This window comes from Gossypium raimondii, chromosome 1, assembly GCF_025698545.1.
Source record: "Gossypium raimondii isolate GPD5lz chromosome 1, ASM2569854v1, whole genome shotgun sequence".
NCBI classification, from domain to species: Eukaryota; Viridiplantae; Streptophyta; class Magnoliopsida; order Malvales; family Malvaceae; genus Gossypium; species Gossypium raimondii.
The window spans coordinates 42,886,946-42,894,575 of record NC_068565.1 but is presented as its reverse complement, the minus strand read 5'-3'; the positions used below and the strand labels follow the sequence as shown (position 1 = coordinate 42,894,575).

Below are 7,630 nucleotides of genomic sequence, written 5' to 3'. Positions count from 1 at the left end.
CATAGAAGATTTAGAAGAAGTAGAAGAATTTTATAGATATGATTCAAAACTTTCAAGGTTTTGATATAAACCATATGATGAAAGACATACCCGAAACAACCTGTCAACATGACTGGGAACATAACACGGGATCCGATGATAGACAATGTTTTACTTGTCAATGGTTTCCCTCTATAGACCGACGTGCAAAATGTAAAAAATGTAGACTAGGAGCATGTAGAAGATGTTTAACAGAAAAACTTGGCTACGAATGGGTAGAACCAACCTTAGAACAGAAATTAGATAAATTAGAATTAAAATATTTAAAACAAAGAGTAGATGCTCTAGAAACAAGAATAGCTATAATAGAACAAAGGCATCTGGAAGACATAGGAAAGCAGGATAAAGAACATAAAGTACATATGGATAAAATGAGAGCTGCAGTAGCTAGGCTAGATAAAGGCAAAGGCCTGTTAGAAGATCCAGACAATCATGATGACCAAGAACTAGCAGAAATGGCTGAAAATACTAATGGCCCAATATGTAGGCTACCCTCAGTAATAAATGAATGTCTTATTAGTCACTATAAAAATCAACGATAAGTTCATAAAGGTCTAATAGACACAGGTTGCACAACCTCTGAAATAAATGAGAAGTACGTTCCTGATAGGCTTAAAAAGAAGTATAAAAGCCCAAGAAGAGCGACTCTTCTTGATGGATCTATAAGTCAAGTCTATCATTATATAGAAAAGGTCTGTTTGGCAATAGTTGACCAATGTCGGAATAAACAGATAAGAGAATTAAATACTATAAGTCTTAGAGACCTTAGTATGCATGATTATGTAGCGGTCCTTGGATTAGAGTTTAAAGATATGGCTATCTCTGCTCAGAATCAAATACCAACATATAGTATAGACAGAAAACTAATAAATCAGAGTGCGACTGAAAAGCGTGGTGGACCATACCAGTGTCAAGACATTAATAAAGAATTTTCGCATAACGAAATTTTTGAAATAACAGAAGAATTAGAATTGTGTTATATAGAGGAGATATTAGAAGATATCAAGGATAGTAATTAAGGAATTCTTTGTCAAAGGAAAAGACTTAGAACCAATAATAGACGAAGAATTAGAAAATATGCAGAGTAAGTTAGAAAAACTAGAAATAATAGAACATCCATTAAAACATTGGGATAAAAAGAAACCTGAATATAAATTAGAAATCATTAATGATACAAAAGATGTTAGAATGAAAGCAATTCCATGTTCTAACCAAGAGCTTGGATGGTATAAAGAACAAATAGACAAATTAGAAAAGTTAGGCCTAATAAGAAGATCAAAATCAAGAGATAGGAGCGCGACTTTTTTTTGTCAATAATCATAATGAACAGATAAGAAATAAAGCAAGACCAGTCATTAATTATATACATCTGATAACGCCTAAAACATCCCTGGCAAGGATCAGCTAATAATAGCCCAGAAAATCCTAGATATGCCTAAGAAGTTAAAAGGTCTTACACACATCCAAGAAATCTTGGGCCTGCTAAATTATGCAAGACCATTTATAAAGAACCTGTCCAAACTTATAGGTCCAATAACTAATAAAACAAAGAAAACGGACTTAGAAGTTTTGTCCCAGAAGATATAAAAACCATGATTAGAATAAAAGAAGAGATTAAGAAAATTCCTAATATGGAAATACCCTTCGGATTATCTGATAATAGAAACAGGTGGTTCGATAGAAGGATGGGGTGCTGCCCTTTATAAGAAAGACAATAAATATGCTTCAAAGTCATCAGAAAAACTTTGTAGATATAATTCAGGAAAGTTTAAAGAAAAAGGAATAGTATCAGGGATAGACGCAGAAGTATTAGCCCTTAGATACGCCTTAGAATCCTTTGAACTTTTTATAATAGGAAGAGAGTGTTTTACTCTTAGAACAGACTGCATAAGTATAGTAAAATACTTTCCTAATATGAAAGAAACAAAGAAAAGATCCTCACTAAATAGATAGAATAAATAGATAAAAAATCCTTTTAGAATACTTTTATAAGTCTAGTATGGTTTTCTTACGTATGGGATACTTAAGTCTAAGTATGGTTATCGGAGTCATTCCTAGGAAAGAGTTTTATAAAGGTTTACAAGTTTGGGCTAAAAGGGTTAAGATGGAAAGGGCTGGGTTAAAATGTCAGTTAACAAGGAAACTGGAGACGCTTATGGACAATGAGAGGGATGATGATAACATAGCTGAACTTATTGATACAAAAGTACAGTTGAATATGGAAATCGATAAGGATAAAGTCTATTGGGAGTAAAGGGCGAGGGCTAATTCATTGCATTTGGTAGATAGGAATACGAGTTTCTTCCATAGGTTTGCTTCATCTCGCAGGAAAATTAATACTATAAAAAGCTTGGAAACCGATGACGGTAATGAGGTTTTGACGGCTTCGAGAATAGGGGAAGTAGCGGCAGAATATTTTCAAAATTTATTTGTTACTAACGAGATAGGTGATATAGACTAAATACAACCCGGTATACGACAAAGGAGATTTTTGTGGCTTTAAAAGATATGAGGCCAACAAAGGCGCCGGGGGTTGATGGTTTTCCGATATTATTTTTCCAAAAATGTTGGCATATCGTAGGTGAATGTGTAACCTCTTTTTGTTTAGAAGTCTTGAACGAAGGGAAAGAGATGGAGCAAATTAATGCCACGAATATATTTCTTATTCCAAAAGTGCCGTAACCAAAACAGATGATAAATTTTAGACCCATTAGTCTCTATAATGTTATTTATAAACTGATAGCAAAGGCAATAGCAAACCATTCTCAAAAAGGTGTTGGAAGTTTGCATTGATAAAGCACAAAGTGCTTTTGTCCCGGGATGTTTAATTTTGGATAATGTACTCCTTGCTTATGAATTATTACACATGTTTCGACAAAAAAGAGTAAAAAAAAAAAGGTTTTATGACACTCAAATTAGATATAAGGCATATGATCAGGTTGAATGGGGATTTATTAAGAATATGATAGAATGCATGGGGTTTGATTCTAGGTGGGTTGAGGTCATTATGAGATGTGTATCAACTGTACCATACTCAGTTAGTATCAATTGCCAAATGGGAGTTTCTTTTCAACCTCAAAGAGGATTTAGACAAGAAAACCCGTTAAGTCCCTTTTTATTTCTAATTTGTAGTGAAGGTTTATCCACCCTCATGCGTCTTTGCTTTGGGGAAGGGTTGTTAAAAGGTGTGAAAGTAAGCAGACAAGGTCCCCAAATTTCCCACTTACTTTTTGCTGATGACTATCCTTTTCGGGGAAACAAGTGAGCGAGGTCCCCAAATTTTGAAGGGAATTTTGATTGAGTATTTAAGGTGCCTAAGACAATGTGTCAACTATAATAAATCTACAATTTTTATAGCTCAAATACTCAAGAATTAGATAGTGAGCTGATTTCGCAGTAGTTGGGAGTGTGTTACTCAAACGACCGGGAGAGGTACTTAGGCTTACCAAATATGGTGGGACGACAGAAAAAAGTTACTTTTCAAACATTAAAGGATAGAATTAGGAAGAGGATTGATAGGTGAATTACACGATTCCTTTCTCAAATGGGGGAAGAGGTATTTATAAATTTGGTGTTGCAAGCCATCCCAACCTATTCGATGGCATGTTTTCCGTTACCTAAGATGTTATGTAGGGAAATTGAAAGTATATTGGCGAGGTTCTGGTGGCAAAAGAGGCATGGTAAGAAAGGAATACATTGGTGTGATTGGGCTCGGCCTTGTTACTCTAAAGGTAGATGGAGGTTTGGGCTTTTGCAATTTGGAAAAATTCAATATTGCCCTTTTAGCCAAACAGGACTAGAGGCTTATTAATCAACCAGATTCCTTATTAGCTTGTGTTTTAAAAGCTAAGTATTATCCTAGTTCTGATTTTTTAAATGCAAGGCTAGGTAATCTACCATCTTACTCGTGGAAAAGTATTTGGAGCACGTTTGGATCGCTGTAATGGAATAGAGGTGTAATGGAATAGAGGCGTAATAGGTAATCCTTTTGTTTGGTTGAATGGAATGGAATAGAACTGTAACAGCATGTTTGGTTGGCCAATACACCCCTAATCGGTGGGCCCCACTTAAGACGCCTCTATTCCGTTTGGTTCATGGTAATGCTATTACGCCTGTAATACAATACTAACCTAATCGGTGAAATCCACCGATTTGTAATACATCCCATTTGCTCAGATTAGGTGCTGCATCGTTTACCCTCCCTGTTTTACCCTCCCAATTGGCTTCCCCATTGCGTCTCCTCTTCCTTCCTTCTACCTTCTGCCCATTTGCTCAAGTTTCGACTGATTTGCTCCCTCTGTCTCTCAACCTTTTCTTTTGTTTTTCTTTACAACCAGTAACTCTTTCTTTTCTTTTTCTCTCTGTCACTCTTTCGATTGGCCTTCTCAACCAGTCGACCTTTTTCTTTTCTTTTTCTCTCTGTCACTATTTCAATTGCTCTCAATTGGTGGGTTTCCAGGTTACTGCTACTGAAAGGTAAAGGTTATTGCCTTGTTAGTGCATTGACTTCTTCATCGATTATTGCAGTGTTAACCTAATCAGTTTCCCCTTTTCTGATTACAGGTTCTTCTTCATTGCACTCTGCCCCGATTTGCTCATTACAGGTTAGTTTCTCCGATTGCATATTTATCTTCAACTTTTCGAGCTTCGAAGTTGCTGAAGTTGCGGACTAAAGCCAGGATTTTTGTTCAAAAAGGAAGGTCTATGATGGGATGTCTGGATGAAACTAGAACCTTGAATTATGGCCAAGTTTTTGTGCAGTTTTCTGGCTCTAGATCTGACCAACGTGATATTGTTCGAGGTAAGGTAATTGTTGCCAAAACCCCGCTTGCACCCGGCGATGTGCGTGTATTAAGATCATCAATGTGCCCGATTTGCACCATATGGTCGATTGTGTTGTTTTTCCATAGAAAGGAACCAGTACGTAAAGGGCATACTCTACGTTTTCTTGCTACTCGAGAAAGTGTTTGTTCTTCATTATACTTTGCAAAAGCGCCTTTTATTTTGTTCCTATCATTTTAGTGTATGATTCTAGCTTCTTCTTTTTGTCCCTTATTGGTGGACTTATCATTGATTGTTATGCAAGAGTAAAATGCATGTTTCTTTTCTTCTTGGTGGAACTTGTTGAGCATTTCCTTTACAAGCGTAGTATTACCGAATTGCGATTAGCTATACCGTGTTCTTTTGCATATTTGTGTTAAATCTCGCCCAATTTATAGAAGCTATCTGGTGTTTTTAGTGTCTTTACACATAATAACAAGATGGTAGGCTTGATTGTATTCGTAATATTTCACAATGCATGGTGATTTCTTGACACTAAATAGAATCAAATTTTAGACCTCATCCCAATGAATGCTCGAAGTGATCTGGATAGTGATACTTACTTTGTCTGTTGGGACCTCGAATTGATTCCATATAAGCAAATCAATGCTATGGATTATTCACCGCTCCAACAACCAAATTGGATCATGAAGTTACCATTGAGGTAATAGCTTTTCGGTATTGAAGTATTCATTATATTCCACTTGAATTTATCTAATAGTTATGACTTTTGATTATCCTCTTCTCTTGTTATAGTTTCTTGATGTTTGAAATGCATGATTCTTGCTTTCTCCTCCTCCAACATTTTTTCTGGTTCGAGGATGTCATTGGTTTAACATTCTTCTAGATTCTTACAAGTTCATTCATCAATTGGCACTAGTATAATAGTTATAATGACTTGAACTGTGTTATTTTGAGAGTTGTTTTCAACATTATTTTTCGTTGGGTATTTTGTATAAATCCGCTTGGAATATGTGCAGAAAAGTTTCTTGATACTTAAGTTCACATTACGAAGGCTCTAAGCTAGTGAAATTTTTACTCAGGCTCAAGTTTATTATTTGTATTTGTATTATGTTGTAATCCATTCTTTGTGCTTGCGTCCTTTTTTGAACTGATATCTATTGGGTTTGCTTTATTGTATTTTGTTAATGTGTAGATATAATTATGAGATTTTGATAATTGCTACATCTTGGTGCAGAAATTGAAGAATACTTCACAAACTACATAGTCAATGACAGTTTGGGAATAATTTCAAATGCTCATACTGCTTTTGCTGATAGAGAACCTGACAAAGCTATTTTCAATTGCAGTTGACTTTCCGAAAACGGGTGTACCAGCTGAAATACCACAAGACTTGAGGGTCAAAGAATTTTCGGATTTCATGGAGAAACCAGACAAGCCAAGTTATCAATCACACAATGTTATTGGAAAGCTTTTCCGAGAGGTGAAGAACCTTGCACCCAATGAATGCTCGATTAAGTTCTTAACTCGGGAAAAGATGCAGAGGTTTTATGATCCCGACATGGAAGTTGAAGGCTTTGAGGATTATATTGACGATGCTTTCTTCTACAAAAGTAAATACGATTACAAATTGGGGAATGTGATGGACTATTACAGGGTCAAAACGGAGGCTGAAATACTCAGTGGGGGTATCATGAAAATGTCGAGATCTTTTACGAAGAAAAGAGATGCAGAAGCGATCAGCATAGCAGTGAGATCATTGAGAAAGGAAGCTGGGTCATGGTTCAATGAAAAAGGAAGCGAGTTGGATGAAGAAATAGATGATGCATATGCAAAAGCCTCAGCTTGGTACTATGTCACATATCATCCAAGTTATTGGGGTCAGTATAATGAGGGAATGAATAGGGATCATTCCTGAGCTTTCCTTGGTGTGTTTATGACAAGTTGGTCCAGATAAGAAAGAAAATGCAGCTGTTTCGGGAAGCTTTGGATTTGTCGTCTCCGGAACATCGCTTTCAACATGGATTGCATTTGCATTGAGGTGTTTTGGCCTATGTTTCCTGTTTACTAAAGTAGGTAAACATGGGTAGCTCATGTTTCCTAACGAGACTGAATGTTATATATATAATGTATAAATATATCCAGTTTAGTTTGGATTGTGCAAGTTTTGGACCTGTTGTAAAAATAAGAAACTTGTAATCTGCAGATTCAATATATATCATTTAAAATCCTTTGAACATAAAAACTGGGAAAAATTGGACATAACAGACAGTTAGCTCCTAATCGGACATAACATTTCACTTATTAATATTAATTATTTTAAATTGTATAAATTCATATAAGAAAATTTATTATCAAGAATTTTATGAAATTATATATTATTATTAAATTATATGTAACAATAATTATTTTAAATTATAAAAATTCATATAAGAAATTTTATTACTTATAAGTATTTTAAATTTTATTAAATCATATATTTTAATTAAAATATATTTAATATTAATTATTTCAAATTATCTTTTATAGTATCATATATTATGATTTTAGTAAATTCATATAAGAATATTAATTATTAAGAATTTTATTAAATCATATATTTTAATTAAAATATATTTAATAATAATTATGTTAAATTATCTTTTATAGTATCATATATTATGATTTGAGTAATTTCATATAAGAATATTAATTATTAAGAATTTTATTAAATCATATATTTTAATTAAAATATATTTAATAATAATTATGTTAAATTATCTTTTATAGTATCATATATTATGATTTGAGTAAATTCATATAAGAATAT

The 7,630-nt window shown here is 34.0% G+C and overlaps 1 pseudogene; it reads left to right on the top strand.

Moving 5' to 3' along the window:
- Window positions 1-401: 401 nt before the first annotated feature.
- LOC105787045 (RNA-dependent RNA polymerase 1-like) lies at window positions 402-6,861 on the top strand (annotated as a pseudogene).
- The last annotated feature ends 769 nt before the right edge of the window (window positions 6,862-7,630 follow it).